The sequence below is a fragment of the Boleophthalmus pectinirostris genome, unplaced genomic scaffold (genome assembly GCF_026225935.1).
Source record: "Boleophthalmus pectinirostris isolate CB_2022bp ecotype Guang Dong unplaced genomic scaffold, ASM2622593v1 HiC_scaffold_7, whole genome shotgun sequence".
In the NCBI taxonomy this organism is placed as follows: Eukaryota; Metazoa; Chordata; class Actinopteri; order Gobiiformes; family Gobiidae; genus Boleophthalmus; species Boleophthalmus pectinirostris.
Window position 1 is genome coordinate 32092076 of NW_026571473.1, and position 18014 is coordinate 32110089.

Below are 18014 nucleotides of genomic sequence, written 5' to 3' on the forward strand. Positions count from 1 at the left end.
TGAGCGACACGTGACAGCAACATCACGTGACTCTGAGGAAGACCGTAAGTGAGAAGTCAGAACTGTCATGTATGAAAACAAACACTTGGTCTGAAAAAAGAACCTAATAACATAAATCATCAGAAGACCAAATGAACCTCAGTGGACTATTCAACAACCTCATAAAACAGAACAACATTCAGACTTACATAAGACATCACATATTTCCACACGGTGTAAAGATGGAATCGTTTGAACACTTTGAAAAGTAAATGGAGTGAAAATCCATCAGAGCTGCTTACATTACACTGAAAACTCAACAGCCCGTAGAAAATAACATCTCTGGTAAAAAATATCCTGGTCCTAGTCAAAACATAAATACAGCAGGAATTCCTCTTTTTCTAGGTGAATTATGTAACCTTTCTCCCCTGCCGCCATGGAGATGTTATCACTTTGGAATGTCCCACAGTGATATTAATTGCTCAAATGTCATGCGTTCTCTCGGTGAGCAGAATCGCCTCTGAGCAGAACCTCGTTTGACCACCTGCTTATCTCAATGGAAATACATGAGTTTATGAACAATCAGTGGAGTGGAGGAAGACGCTGGATGGATCATGGGGAAGTGTAGGTTTAATCCACAGTGGCTCTTAGGCTACGTTCAGACTGCAGCCTGAAGTGACCCAAATCCGATTTTTTGGCCCCTATGTGACCTGTGTCTGATCTTTTAATGACAGTCTGAACGACACAGATTCGATTTTTTAAAATGCGACCCAGGCCACTTCGATATGTGGTCCTGATACCGATACATATCTGATCTTTTGACATGCGACTTCAGTCTGATCGGCCAAAGCGCATTCATCCCACCTACACGTTATCAACAAGCCACAAACGTCACTATTCTGCGCTGAAGTAGGAAAAAAATTGTTAATGAACTCCGTGTCACTGAAGCGAAGCACATCACCACTCACCACTCTTGGCTACGTCACCGCATCCACATGTTCCTTTCTACGGACGTTGCTGCCGCTGTCCCACAAAACACCACGGCCAAAAACCTCGTCCTTCTCCTTCTCAATCTCCTCCTTAAAACAAGTAAGTTGTTCATGTTCTGGCTCCGGTACGAGAGGAACTTTAAAATCTCCAGGTGCTCAATGCTCACGTCCATGTTTGGACAACTTCTGTAAACACAGAGCACGCTCGCTGCGGTTGACGTCGTCGTATCCTCCAGTGCGCATGTGGGACACTTTTGGGCCGTTTAATGTTCACACTGGAGATCACATACAAGTTGCATTTAATTGGAAATGTGAACGACCTCGCAAAAACATCGGATTTCACAAAAAAAATCCGAATTGAGCGTTAAGCCCTGCAGTCTGAACGTAGCCTTAGATTCTAGATATAGTACCGGTAGTTGTTTGGTCATTATTAGAATTTGATCTGGTGTTTTTCACCCACATAATGGGTGCAAAGTTTGTCTTAATTTTCATTTAAGAGGTCTTAAAAAGGTCTTTAAAAAGTCTTAAATTTGGGGTAGTCAAACCTGGGGATACCCTGAAGAAACACGTTCAGTAAGTTCTGTGGTCATCGGAACACGTCAAATACGTCTGCATACGTCGAAATGCGTTGGAGGTAAGTTCGATATGTTACACATAGGTTCAAAGCACGTTACTCATAAGTTATGGGTACGCTAGACTTTAACTCAACATATTTGGACTTATGAGTAACTTACAATTAACGTGTGAAATTTTCATCGAGAAATTTTCAGCATGCTCAAACTTTTTTCAACGACCTTGCCATTTGTCGACGTACACCAACGTGCTTCAGTGTGCTCATAACTTATACAAAACTTACCGTACATCAGCGTATTTGCCAAATTTTTCATACATCAGCATACACTGGCTAAAGGTGTGACAGCCACTTTACATGGTCTGGATGAATGCGTCTTCCTGCTTGTTTCAATGGAAATGTTGCTCCTTTGGTTATAGTCGTCCACAGTGCGACATAAATGTTTATCTCATGAAGAATGCTCCGAGGTATAATTTTAACTTTCTATTTCCATGAGATCATACGAGCGCACGTGCCACCTCCATAAAGTTACGCAATGTTGCTTTAATAGTGTGAGTAGATGTACAGAGCGTGGTTGACGTCCAGCGGAAACAGATGCTGACGCTGCTTACTGCCAACACAAACACTGGGAGACTGAGCAGCACTGGTGAGACTGAAATAAACCAGGGTTCACGAGGCCCCAGAGGAGGACGGGTCAGGGCTCTTCTCTGTCTTCACGCAAACTCGACTTCTGCTGCTGTGAAGAGTTTCATTTCAAGGTGCTGCTACTCTTTAAGGTGCACTGTGTAATGTTTTGGTTAGTTATGACGTTAAACAGCTCTACCTCACATTTATTCAATTACAGGTGGTTTTATAGCTCAAAAACCTCACACCGTTAAAGACACAAAAAAACAGAACGAGATCAGTGGTCCAAAGTTGTTCTTCACTTACCTTATATCCTTCAAGAATCATAATTATTCATCAGTATCAGAAGAGTTGATCACCCCGTGTGGAGAGCAGGTCAAAGATCACAGGCCTTGACCCCACCAATGGAGCTCCAGTTCTGGAAGAACATTTTCCATTTATTTTTCCCATAGACTTTTCAAAAAACTTTTCACATTTTAAGAGTTCAAAGATACTGCAAAGACCAAGCAGCTACTTGGTAATTCATAACCACAACATGTTTGTTTTAAGTCCTCATTTAAAATGAAAGATTCAGCGAAATGCTTTAATAGTTTCTGAAAGAGATTCTACAGATCATACAGGGTTCCCGCTCTTTTTCACTGACCAAATTTCAAAACTTCTCCATGACGTTTTCAAGAACTAAAGTGAATTTGACATGACTTTATGGCACCCTGCATGTTTAGAACTGATCAGACTTTTAGGTCTAAATATGAAATGTTAACCCTTTCCACTCACCCTATGGTTTGGTATTATAGTTTTTTAACATTCAAAATACTGTCAGAGCATTTACTGTTGTCTTGTCTTTTGTTTTGTTTAAACAAAAGGCACAGACGTTTAGAAATAATCATAATAGACTAATGAGAACTTACCAGAACACCGTAGCTGCGTGAAAGAGATACTAAAATTCCATGACTTTTCCAAAACTTTCATTGAATTTACAAAGTTCCATGACTTCCCAGGCCTGGAAAATGACATTTTCAATTTTCATGACATTTTCCAGGATTTCTATGACAGTGGGAACCCTGGTCATCAGTTACTACACAGGCTGAGCAAGTTTTCAAACTTTTAAAGGGACAGTACGGAATTTTGGACATAAGACCTCATTTCCTAGTGAGCCAGAGTGTTGGAGACGTGTGGAGACACTTTTAAATATTCCATCCAGTCCTTGTATTTGCAGAGGTCGCTGGTGCTAGACTAGTGCATGTCAATGGCCATAGTTATCCTGCCACTAAAAACAATCTTACCCACTCCACAAAACACTAGAAACAACATCTATTATTACACCAAACTGTCAAGGCAAATGTCTGTGTTGACAGAATAATTCTAAACGTAAAACCAACCTTGCATTTGAAGGATTTATGTCTGAACAGCAGCTGTGAGCGGCGAACTGATATCACCCATTTGCTGCTGCTGAGAAAATAGTGCCTCAACATGGGACGATTCATGCAATGCCCAACTGAGGGTCGTGACCCAGTCTTTGGGAAACAACGATATAGATGATTATCTAGAAACCTCACCAAAACTAGGTAAAATTTGCAGTAAAATCATATAAGATATAATTATGTAAAAAGTGCACTGTGTAACGTTTCTGGTGGAGGGTCCGTCAAATGCTTTTCTTCATGGAGTTGTTATTGTTTTGCTCGGAATGTTTCACAGGATGGTATTAAACCTTTCTAACTTCATGGAGACCAGGTTACAGGTCAGATCTGCAGAAAGCCTTTTATTTATTTATTTATTTTTAGATATTTTGAGCTATAAAATCACCTGTAATTGAATAAATGCAAGGTCCAAAGCTGTTTAATGTCACACTGTGGAACATTCCAGGCAGAGCAATGACACATCCATAGAAACAAGCAGGTGACCGGCTTCCAACTAAAAAGTTACATAGTGCATCTTTAACAACTCAAAGAGAGAATAGAAAATGGCAAAACTTTTCTCAAATTTTAAGGTTACAGTGACAACCAGAGCAGGGTTTGGCTGTCATGATTACTATATTCAATAGCCTATATCTGAGCAAAAAAGGATGTCTGCTCTTCTCTCAACTGGATGTAACAAAAGTTTAAAGTTTTGAAGTTTGAATATTAGTTCAAGAATAAAAGTAGGTTAAAGGTTCTCTAGCAGTCCAAACACACGCCACAGTAGGGATGTAACAATAACCGAAATATCGTGATATCGTATCGTCAAAAGTCTCACAATATATCGAATTACAAGTTCCTTTGCTTAAATGCATGGTTTTACAGTAGCAAAAGCTTATAAACATTGGAAACTACATATCCCATGATTCATTTCAGTAAACAACATGAATAGATATGGTTTTTACTTGAATTCTTGGGATTATGACGGAAATAATTCACACCAAAATCTTGTCAAGGTATTTTAAAAGCAGAAACGTGTCTTATTTACAATTATATCAGCCTTTCTGAAATATCGCAATAAATATCGTACCGTGAGATGAATATCGTGATAATATCGTACCGAGAGATTTGGATTTCGTTACAGGGATTGAACCCGCCAACTCTTTCAGCTTTTCCTCGAGAGTCACTTGGATACATTTACATTCATCGTAAAAAATCCTAGAAAGCATGTTATCTTTAAATATTACTCTTATGAGACTGTGCATCGAGGAATTTAGTCCATATAAACGTAGACAGCAGCTGCGTACAGAAATCTCTTGAGCCCTGTCAAATTTAATATGGAGTGTGATATCCTCGAATCAACTTTTGCGTAGGGCTGTCCTTATAAAAAAAAAAAAAAAACTACTGAAATCTCTGAAATGTCGACAGTGGTGGGATGTTGATGTATTTATATATTCGGGTTTTATTTGGTTTTCGTACTGTGAGAAAGCTGTTGCGGACCTCAAGAGTTTCGTCAAACCAGCCCCCAGAGCCCTGTTGTTCTAGTCAACTTAAAAGGGCACACTTTTAAATTCGGGTTAAAGTAAACACATTTTATTATCAGAAGGTTTGGATTTTTTTTCTGGAAGCTTCTGTGGAATAAACTCCACTTTGGTCTAAGCTCCTGTGTAGTCAGTCCCCCTTGCCCTGATCTTCATTAGCCTGTTCTGTTTTATGGGTCATTTTCCTTCACAGGGTCTCAGGGAGTTTTGTGGACTGTAAACCAAGACTTAACCAAGTCTAAACCAAGTCTAAACCAGGTCTAAACCAAGTCTAAACCAAGACTGAACCAAGTCTAAACCAAGACTGAACCAAGTCTAAACCAGGTCTAAACCAAGTCTAAACCAAGACTGAACCAAGTCTAAACCAGGTCTAAACCAAGTCTAAACCAAGACTGAACCAAGTCTAACCCAGGTCTAAAACAAGTCTAAACCAGGACTAAACTAGGTCTAAACCAAGTCTAAACCAGGACTGAACTAGGTTTAAACCAAGTCTAAACCAGGACTGAACCAAGTCTAAACCAGGACTAAACTAGGTCTAAACCAAGTCTAAACCAGGACTGAACCAAGTCTAAATCAAGGACCAAATCCAGTCTGAACCAAGGACTAAACCACAGACTTGACAACATCTAAAAAAAAAAATGACTGAGCCAAGTCTAAATCAGGATTAAACCAGGTCTAAACCAAGTCTAAACCAGGACTGAACCAGGTCCAAACCAAGGACCAAATCCAGTCTGAACCTAGGACTAAACCAAGGACTTAACAAAGTGTAAACCAAAGACTGAACCAAGTCTAAACCAGGACTCAACTAGGTCTAAACCAAGTCTAAACCAGGACTGAACCGAGTCTGAACAAGGACTACACCAAGTCTAAACCAAGGCTCAAATCCAATCTGAACCAAAGATTAAACCAGGACTGAACCAGGTCTACACCAAGGCCCAAACCCAGTCTGAACCAAAGGTTAAACCAGGACTGAACCAAGTCTAAACCAAGGACTAAACTCAGTCTGGACCAAGAACTATCCAGAATTTAACAAAGTCTAAACCTACTGAACTGAATTTAAACTGGGACTGAACTTAAACTGAACCAGGACTCAACCAAATCTAAACCGAGACTGAACCAAATCCAAACCAAAGACTAAACCAGGACAGCACCCAAACTGCACCAGGACTCAGCCAGGGACTAAACCTGATCTGACCCAAGGACTAAACCAGGATCTTTTGAAGCCCTTTTCCTTTTAAATATATTTTGGAACATTCTGTGTTTTGCTGTGAATAAAAGACGTGTCCCTCTGGCGTGGGGTTGTTAAACCTGTCGGCCTCATCCTCACCTGGCACAGTCTAAATAAATGTGTGTTCCACTTTTGACTCAAGTGCTTCCAAACTGATCTGAAGTGACCCCAGCTCAAAGTGAGTGGGAAAAGTAAAAAAAGAATTCAGACAAATGCTCCGAGCTGACAAACAGGCAGAAGAGGCTTTGGTTAAAGCCACAGTATGTAACTTTTTAGCCCAAAAGATGACTAAACTAAAAGCATGTTTGTTTGTGTTCATTACATTGAAAAACATGCATCCATACTGTGGGCGGGCTTGCATCTCCACAGACCTGATTTTTACTTGGTCTAGAGGAGGACCGCTTGTTTCCATGGAAATGTTTTTTCCTTTGGCTATAATCTTTCACAGTTGGCGATGGTATAAAATGTATCTGTCTAGGAGAATGTTCCACTGTATGGTTTTAACTTTCCATTCGAATGGATTCATGCAGGTGACATGTCATCACCATAAAGTTACACACTGTACCTTTAAATCTGGTTGAATGAAATTCCATTTTCAGCTTTTGTGCTACTGGAGAGGCCATGTTTGTTTTGGTTTGTTTGGGCCAAACTCAACAGCTGGAACTGTACAGTGATGGATTCTGAAACAAAAACTGACTTTTTTCAAGTGAAAATCTTTAACTCTATACTAACAGAGAGATTCATTTGAAATTTGAAAATTCTGAAATTAAGATTACTTGAATTTCTGAATTCATTTTAAATTGAATCAAATTATTAAAATTTTCAGTTCACCCACATCACTGACATGAGCAGAGCATTTTGAAGCGTGGGTGTCCAGTGTATAATTTTTAACACAAATACAGTAATCATTCTCAGGGAGCGGGGGAGTTTGGCGTAAACATATTTACAAAAGAGACAAGATGAATTCTGTGATGAGAGTGAACTTCCTGTGCAGTCCCCAGGCAGAAATGTGAACTCTGTGTGCCTCAGACCATCAGACCATCAGACCATCAAACCATCAGAACTTCAGAACATCAGACAAGCTCTCTGTGCCTCAGCCCATGCAGTTCCCATTCTCACATCTGAGGATCTCAAAATAAAGATCAGTTTTAATGAGTGCGAGATTGTTTAGTGATACCAATTGGTTGGACAGATCAAAACCTTCAAGTATTACACATTTATGTGGTATTTTTTGTTAACAAAAACAGACTTAGATCACCATCTCACCATCTAACCTGTTTTGAATCAAAGTAGGCTAATCTTTAATGTCTCTCCTTCTTCAGACTGATCCCACTAATGACACACATCAGGTTTGTGTTATCCTGCTGAAAAATGGCAAGTGCAGGAGCAGGGGTTATGCTTGATGGACAGGCTGCTAACAGTAAAGAGGGTTCAAACTGATTACAAGATTACTCCAACACACACGAGTCACCACTTCAGGCATGTTTCTGATGAGGGAATGTTATAACATGGCAGAAAACTCATGAAAGCATGCACATTTTGCACAATACTCAATCTTTAAACAGATAAACCTCAGTTCTGAAAATAATCCTACACTGAAAAAATGGTCCGAGAGGGGTTGCTCAAATTGCAAAAACAAATTTGACAACAATAACATCACTTTTTTACGTTTTTCTCTCTGTCAAGCATGTTTAAATCTTACAAACATCGCTTGATTGTGGCCGATGTGAGACCCTGCATGTTTTAATCAGGTTGAGGAAACATGACTTTTATTATAATCTCTACTGGATCCTCCTCTCCCTTTTGGAGAAATTGGAAAATTCAAAAATGTAACACAAATCGGAACATCAGACATGACAACAGGACACAAAACTTTTGGAGGGAAAATTCAAATGTAACAGGACACAGGACAGATACAGGAGCAGAGACACACAGTGTGGAGCAGGAGGATTATCAGAGCTGATCTGGAGGTGAGACTTTTCAAAGATTTTATTATGTGCTTCTCCGGCCTAGAATGTCGTCATTGTTAAAACATGTTTGTGTTGTTTTATTTGAAATTAGAGTTAATGTAAGGACAGCTTGAAACAAATTGTTTTTGACTGTCCATCTACAAGAGTGTGACACTTGTACTAAGATTTGAATGTGTTGCTTCCAGAGTCGTCTACAAAGAGTGACGTCCAGAGCTTTGCTGGAGCTGTGGGGAAGTTCATGAATGTTATAGTTGATGTTTCAGAAAAAAGGAAGATGTTTGAGAACCAACAAAACACAGACCACAGATGAACAAAGTAAGTAAACCAACTAAAATTATTTTAATTTTTTTCAAAATGAACTTCCTATTGAAACTGTTATCGTACTTGTACAAGGTGATGTGACACTAGGAGACTTTATACCAGATGCCCTCCCTGTTACTGTGTTTAGAGGAAGAAAAGCAGCACATGGTGAGTTTTGTTTCTGCAGATACACTTCTAATGTTCTTGTTCTTCTGTTCTGGTCCATTATTGTAGTAATAAGTACTTTAAGTGTATTTAAACATGTACAACAGAGTGGATCATCAGAATGTGATCATCATGTGTTATTCTGTGTCCACAGGCAGAGACCAGAGCTTCTTCACTGGAATAAATCTTCACACTGTCCAGCTCCAAACTGTGTATCTCTGTCCCTGTGCTCTCTTTGTGTTTGATTCTGTTTAAGACAATACAGAACTGTAGAAAACTAAAGACTGTTTTTGTATTCTTTTACAGAATTAGATCAATTAAATTAAATTATACATACTTATACATTTCATGATAAGGTACCATAAGATAAATATGCATATTCAGCATGATTTATTCAAATTTCATCAACATGAAAAAGTGATGTTCATGTTCCGAGAAAAATATGTGTAGAGGGGTTCGAAAAAATTTTCAAAGCCTAAACATAATTTTATTGCGTGCAACTGCTGTCCATAACTTTTTTACGCAATTCCAGCAACTTTTTTTTTTCAGTGTATAATTCTAGTGCAATAATAAAGCATGTTTACGTATACAGCACTTGGGTATGTGTGCTGCTAGATGAATACATTTAGTTTTATATACTAGAGAAAAACAAAATACATTTCTCTGCACCATTACCTGCTGTCAGTTGTATTTCAGGGAGAATTTCATTTCCTATTTCATATGCTCAGTCCAGTGTGTCCCTTCAGCTCCAGCAGAGTCCAACAAACAGATGGGTCCTTTATTCTTCTGTCCACAGCATGCCATTTTTTTTGTTTATTTATTTTTTTCCTGTTCAAAAGCTACTGAACTTTAGAACTACTTGGACACAGAGCACAAAGGTGGACGGGTCTCCTGCCTTGCAATTGCATTCTCTTCAAGTGGACAGCCAATGTTCCAAAATACATTCAGCACGGATACTGGTATCGGATTTCAGTGCCGATATTGTTTTGATGGATCAGTTCAATATCCTTTTCTTGTCTATAAATTAGTGAAATAAGATGATTTATCGGCCAGCGTTGGCCCAAAACACCTCGTAATATTGTACTTGTATTTTTCTTTTAAGTTTACGTGGGTGGGTGGTGATGTGAATGATGGTAAATGCCGCTTTTTTCCATGATTGACACAAGCCTTCAATAAAACAAGATTTATGTAAAAAAAAAATAAATAATAAAATAAAATAATAATAATAATGGAGTGTGGGCGTGTTGGTGGTGGCCAGAGGTAGCCTGATTCATCATCAAGTGTTAGAATTCGTTCACTCGACGGTAGGTGGGCACTTTACGGGCTATTACCGTATTTTCCGGACTATTAGGTGCTCTGGATTATAAAATGCACTGTCATTAAATGGTCTATTTTCAAACTTTTTTCACAAATAAACTGCACCAGACTTTAAACGAAACACAACAGTGTGATGGCTCAGTAGGACTTTGTTTGTGGCATTCACGGTGACTCTGGGCTTTGTTCAGTTGTGGCGTGTAGGGAGGGTGCTGTCTGGGACCGCTGGATTGTCGGCGTGTTCGCAGTGACTCAGTTGTTCAGCTGGGTCTTGAAGTGGCACATTGGACTCGCTTTTATGGTTCTATGTTCCCATTAACCCTTTCCAAAGTTCCTCGTCGGGTCTACAGTGGAGTGATGAGTGTGGCTGTGGGTGTTATTCGCTGTGCGGTCGCTTGTCTGCTCCAGTGTGTGTTTTGCGTGCGCTGCGGGTGGTGCGGCTTTGGTAGTTTACTGAAGTCGTGCTGCGACACCCGAGTGGATTCGTGTATAGGGCGCTCTGGATTGTGGGGCGTGCGGCTGTTTGTTGATGGGGTTAGAGGCTTAAGAGCGCATCTAATATCCCGGAAAATACAGTATTTTTTAGCATTTAACCAATCGCTGCTTTTTGGTCTTGTTGTATGTAATGCGCCGCTAACAGGGCTAACTGGTATATTAAGCTTTTCCCAAATCCCGTAGGTGTTGACATCCTTTATTGATTGATTTGTCCTGGCCAATATGTCTTCAGTTCACTGTCAATAAAGCACATGCAAGACTGGGCCCGTCTTACAAGGCTGATACTCAAGGAAGTTTATTCTCTCACATTACTGTATTGTGTACAGACACTTAGAAGTCAGTGCCAGCATCTCTCTGATCCAGAGAGCAGCATTTCCGATGGAGGAACTGGAGTTATCCACCTGATGAGAGACAGAGAAAAGTCCTGGGACGCTTTTGACTACTTTTTTTTGTTGCTGACTCAAAACAAGTTGTATAAAGCTCGAGGACACTCACAGCCTGCACTGAATCAACATGTATCAGTCTTTTGCTGAACATCAAATTAGACAAGTAAAGTAGTAAAGACATCTATAACGATACTATATTAAAACAAATACAATCAATTTACTGTGTGCTATCTAAACATTGTGAAAAGTTGATGAACTACCAGGTTATTTTACGTTTACGATTCAATGTCATGTATTAAATTTTAAGGTGACAAGGGCAATAACGTCTTTCCCCTTGCTGATTGGCTGGTGCCTGAACTTGCACTTCTGGGGTTTTTGCGAACCATAGTGTATTCTGATTCCTGACCTAGTTGCTGAAGAGAAATTAAACTGAGCGGAGGCACTAGGAGGGTCCGATGGTGCAGATTGGCAGCCTCATTTCAATCAGTTTGACTGAAATGACAGAAATCACATCCAACTCTTAATAACATTGAACTGGTTGCATTGTTGCATTTTTCTGTCATGATTCTCAGGTCTCTGTCTGAATGTCCCTGTCTGGGTATGTTACTTGACATGCCCTCATCTTGAGCTATAAGACTGTCTCATGTTGTACTGAGGCCACACTGGGTTAGTGTTTACACTTGGGTTTAAGGGGTATTTATTATTTATGGTTTTTGCACTTTAAGGGATGCTCCAAATGCAATTTCGTTGTTCTTCTGTGACAATGACTAGAAGTTGAAATAAACAATAAACAATCAATTTGGCCCAGGGCAGCTGTAGTTCCAGTAGTAGTTTACCACCACTGGGTATGGAGTGAGTGAATAATGCTCTGTAAAGTGCTTTGGGTGTCTTAAAGGTGCTACATAAATGCATCGATTAAATGTGTGAATGGAAACGAAACACATCTCCAGGTATGTTTTTGACGAATAAACAACATAACATCATAATATCTCTATTGAACAAAAGGTAAATGGAGCTGTTAACTTAAAAACTACCACTTCATGACATCACAAGGTGGAACAGAGCATTTTGAGCTTTGGAGATGTAGATGGACAAATAATAAGGGTAACTCAAAAACATCTGAATGGTACAAAACATAACTCCAGGTTTATTTTTGAGAAGGTAACAACATTTATAACATGGATCAACCCTATGCACCCCATAACTTGCCTTGGTTCGAGCAGACAAATACACACTCCAATACTTCACAAAGATGTGAGTGTGGTCAGTTTCAAGTGGACGTGATTGACAGGTGGATTAGCATCAGGTAAACACATGATCCATCTGTATCAAAACAAATATGGCAAAATGAAATGGGGAAAAAAAAAAAAAAACATCACAGGGTACTGCAAAACATGGTGAGGTGAGAGAACTGTACTTTTATCCAAAATGCTGCGTGACCACTGTGTCGTTCCACATGCGTCACTGAAATAAACAAATATGATTTCACCCACATGTTGTTTGGTTCTGGCTCAAGAGAGAGTCTCTAATGTTTATACACAGGAATTTCATTCACAGTATGCCAGGAAATCCCACAGACAGGTAAACAGGTCAGAATGAGACTCGTGTGTTATTTACTGTGGTGGAAAGTGTTACAGTACTAAACATGGACTCAATTATAAGTACAAGTACTGTGTCCATAATTGTTAATAAGTCTAAGTTAAAAGTTCAGATAAAATTGACTATTCTGAGTACTATTTGCTAGTTACTTTTTAACAGATATTTCAGCAGTATTTTATATAAACTAAACACTGTAAAACTGAATTTAGTTGTTTCAAACCACAGTTTGCATAAACTGTCCGATCAGAGCAGGCGATTCTGTGCTGTTATGTCAATTTGTCGATTTAGAAACAAGTAAAGCTTAGATCTTACAGCCGTGGAGTGAAACACTTGGACTTGAGCTGAACTCTCTACTTATAAGATTTTAATGTATGCAACTAATTCCAATTATATGGTTAGAGTTACACTTCATTACAAGTACAAGTACAGGCATAAAAATCAACTCAAAAATGTGATCAGTAATGAATAGGGATGTAACAATAACCAAAATATTGTGGTATCGTATCATCAAAGTTCTCACAATAATATCATGGACCATCACAATATATCAAATTACAAGTCTCGTTGCTTAAATGAAGAGTTATGGTGCAGAAATAACAAAAAAAACGAGGGAACTACATAGACCATGATCCTTTGCTCCATTTCAGTGCAGACTACATGAAGAAATAACAGTTCTATGCACTTTTAAGTCTTAGTTCTTTAGGTAAAATTTTATCAAGGCATTTTAAGAGGAAAAAGTCACATATTCACAGTTTTGTTCACCTCCACAAAATATCTCAATAAATATCATACTGTGAGATGTGTATCTTGAAAATATCGTATCGAGAGATTTGGATATTGTTACATCCCTAACCATGAGCCTCCCCACCATATCGTGAGCTTTCCCATAATATCGCATTAAATATTATACCGTGAGGTTCATACCGTGACGATATCATATCGTGAGACTTGGATATCGTTACACCCCTAGGATGAATAAATGAATGATATCTCTGTATTTTTTGTACAGAGTGATAAGTCTGGTTCCCACGGTCTCTGTTGTGTCTCGAGCTCAGCCAAATGTAATTGTGCAATCAGATTTGTTTATTTCAGTGACACATGTGCAACAGAAGAGCTGGTCACCATCATTTTCAAATAAAATACAATTTATCTCACCTCAGTGCTTTAGAGTTCAGTGCTTCGCTCACTGATTTTGCACAAATCCATATTTTTCAATTCTCTTTTTTGTCTTTTCTTTTTTACCTGGTCCCCGAAGGTTTTATATTCACCCTGCGTGTCTGTGTGTCTGACCACCCAAGATAATTCCGCCATTTATGGACCGATTGTCACCAAATTTGGTACGTGGGTCAAGCCCAATGCCGCAAAAAACAAGTTTGGTCATTTGAGGTCACACGGGTCAATTGAAAGGTCATGCCATTATAAAGAATAGGCAATTTCTGAACCATCTGCAGGCTAAAATATTCACCCAATCATCACACAAGTTGGCACACACATAACCGGGGTACACTAGATGTTACAGGTTGAAACTGGTCAAGGTCACTTGAAGGTCATGGTAACCAAAGTCAAATATGTGTTTTTGGTCATAACTCCGCGAAGGATCGAGCTAGAGCAACAGGGAGTGGTCTCAAAATCTCAGAAAAATTATTATCTATTTATAATTCTATGCATTTGTATAATAAAATATTGATAGTTTTCGAGATTTTCACTAATTATAACAGTTCTTTTCTCTTTCAGTGTATGTCGTGTTAAAATTCTAATTGGAACGAAAAATAATTTCAATTTCTTTCTAACATATGTAGAACTTATGAAAACTTACTTTTTTGTTACACACTAGTAAACACAGACATTCTCATGTGTGACCAATATCACACAAATGTTCATGGGCCTGTACAGATACACACATTGCATTGTGGATATAACGATCATGTAATATGGGCTGGGCTCCTCATAAGCTTCTTACGTGGTGATGAACTGACCCCACCGATGTCTCATGGGGACCAGGTTGCCACTTGTTTCCCGATACAATGGACCATGCATGTCCCCTTTTTTCAGCTAATAAAATAGTTATCACTGCCATCACTATATCAGAGTCCATATGATCAGCATCTGTATCGGCTGATTAAATATTCTAAAAATCCGGACCACAGCAGCTTTAGTGAAAACTTACTTTCCACTCGTGGGGATTTGTAACTATATTCTATATTCACGAGTCACATCCTGCACCCATCTGCGCTGTGGCTCATTTGCACACTCTCTTCTGTTTCACACTTGTTTAATTTGACTCTAGCATCAGTGTGACTATTTGCACCTGACCCTTTTGGACGTGTTCCCCGTGGCTCCCTCGGTGTGTGCGCCTCAGCTGGAGCCTCTCATTAGAACATGTGGTGGTGTGAGACACTCTGTGGCCCATTTCTCCACTGACCCACTGACCACAGAGACACTGCTGTGAGGTCAGACACTTGTGATGCATCATGTTTTTCTCGGCATGTGGATAAAGCACCAGGGAGCCAACGCCTTAACCTGCTGAAGGACAAAAATATAAAGTTCATTCTCAGTATGTATGGACACTTCATGCCTTTTGTGAGACCTTTAAAACTTCAGAGCAGCCCTGCAGAGACTTCCACTGAGCCTCGTTGATTAGTGATTTTTGCTGGAGTGAGTCTATTTCAGTACAAAGGAAAAATACAAGAAGAATTGAGTTTTTTTGGATGATATTTTGTGCAGATGTTGCAGCCTGGGATCCCAACACAGTGCGGTTGTGTGCAAAGTAAGTCAGCAGGAGGTGGACTGTGAAGATCCACTGAACAAAGATGGACTCTTGAAATATTCCACCAAAACTCTCCCATATGCTCCAGAGTTCATCATTATAAAACTGTAATGAGTTCCACACACTCCCACAAAATTCCATATACTTCCGCTCACTTGGCTTGGTCAGATAATGCCACAAAGTCCCTGCACAAAACCATCCACACTGATCTCACACCCCTCCACACCTGCACGATCACGGGGCACCCTCTGAGGTTCTCTATCATTTTAAAATGCAGTTAATTATATAAGAGAGGAGTGCAGATAAAACAAACAAACAAACAAACAAACACAAAACCTTTTCAATCATATGCGGCGATAAACAGAACCATGGATTTGCCTTTGAACATTGTAGTAATAATAATAATCATCATCATCATAGTAGAAAAATAATTGAAAAATACAGTATTTGTCGAACTATAAGTCACATTTTTTTCATGGTTTGGGTGTTTCCTGTGACTTACACTCTGGTGCGACTTATATATTAAAATTTTCACACTGACAGAGGCTCTAGTCTTGTGTGTCCAGTATCTGTTGCTCTTATTACTTCTGTCACTTCACTCTGCTGCGCATGTCTCCCTGCAGAAAGAGCCTCTGTCCTGCTGCAAGTTGTGAAATATTCTGCCGACAACAGTAATCGAGCAGCAGAAAGAAAGTTTGGAGTGAGTGAGAAACTTGTGACACTGGGAGGATGCACCATGCAACTTTCCTGGAAGTCACTGGATGGATCAACAAAGCCTGGACTTCAGTGACACCGAAACCATCCTGTCGGGATTCAGAAAGGCCGGAATAATTCTAACTGGAACTGATGCTGAGTCTGACGACAGCTACACAGAAGAGGAAGCGGCGCTCTGTTTACCTCCGGAGTTGCGTGGAGTTGCTCAAAAGTGACACCGAGGATGAAGAATTGAATGGATTTAGTGATTTGGAGTGAGATGGAGAGTTTGGTAAACATGTTCTGTTCTGTTGTTTATGTTAAAGTTTATCTGAAGAACTGTTCATATGTGATGTTAACAGCCTGTTCTCTGTTCTATTGTTATTAATATAACTTGACTTTCAAGATGAAATGTGGGTTCCTGATCTCTGATTTTTAAAAATACATTTCCCCCAAAAAGTGTGACTTATAGTCCGTTGTGACCAGTGTTGGGAGTAACGCGTTATAAAAGTAACGAATTACAGTAATGCATTACTTTTTGCTGTAACGCAGTAATGTAAGGCATTACAGGGGAAAAAATAGTAATATTTTACTCGGTACAAATGTGAGTAATGCGCGTTACAGTGTTTTTTTTTTTACCTGGATTGAAGTGGTGGGTTTTTCTTCATACAAATTCGCTAAAATCACCTCGATATCAGCAGCGGTGAAACGCCGGGCATGCGCCCTCATAGACCTTCAGGTAACCGCGGGCGAAAGGACTGACAAAGAACTCCACGCTGTTTAGACCTGGTTTAGACCTGGGTCAGTTCTGGTTTAGACCTGGTTTACACTCGTCCCTCCCTCTATCGCAGTTCACTTTTCGCTGTCTCGCAGATTTTATTTTTTTTTTTTTTGTGCAATTTTGCATGCCTTGTTTTTTTTACATTGTATGAATGCGTATTGCATTCCTCCCGCTGCGTCCCGACTGGCCAAGGGACTCCTGTCTCCTGTACAGTGCAGTACAGAATGTGTTCAGCTGCCAAATTTAAATACATGTTCAATCTGTATCAGTGTGATTCTGAAGTGCTGTACGGTTGTAAGTTTTCTCCCCGACGAAACCCACAACGTCGACGAAACGTTCTGCACCGACAAAGGCTCCTGCGCTCGCACCCAAAAGGCAGAGGAAGATGCAAACCATCACACAAAAAGTTGGACTTCTGGACACGCTGAAGGAAGGTAGAAGTTACGCGCTGTAACAGACTCTTGCACCGGCTCGGGTACCTGCAAATAGTTGCTGAAATCAGGGCCGCGAGCCCGAGCAGCAGGGTCCATAAAGAGCGATCGGGTGACAGCCGCTCTTACCTCCATGAGGTGTGGAGCAGAGCTGCTCCTTTCTCCTGCGGTCACCTTCGAGCCCGTCCCTACAGTGAGTCCTGTTTTAGTCCTAGTTCAGTTCTAGTTTAGTCCTAGTTCACTTCTGGTTTAGTCCTGGTTCAGCTCTGGTTTAGTCCTGGTTTAGACCTGGTTTAGTCCTGGTTCAGTCCATATACAGCGCAAAAGTTATTTTGGTGAGAGTAACTTAAAGTAATGCAATAGTAATGTAATGCCTTACATTTTAAATGCAGTAATATTGTAATGTAACGAATTACTTTGAAATGACAGTAATAGGTAATAAATAACGCATTACAGTTTCAAAGTAACTTGCCCAACAGTGGTTGTGACTAATATATGTTTTTTTCTTCTTGATTACGCATTTTTTGGCTGATGTGACTCGTACTCCGGAGCGACTTATAGTTCGAAAAATACGGTAACAGAAAAATTGGCCTAGTGCTAAAACGATGTCACATTTTGCAAGTAAGACATGTGCAGGATTTTTCTCTATGTTCTTGGGCTGCTCCCTCTCCTCTAATGCACCCGTCTCATGTAATTAATGTGAAAAGTTCTTTTATTCTTTTATAAATAGAGGAAAATAAACTAAACTAAAAATAAAATAATAAAATGTCAGAGATGTGCTTTGGCG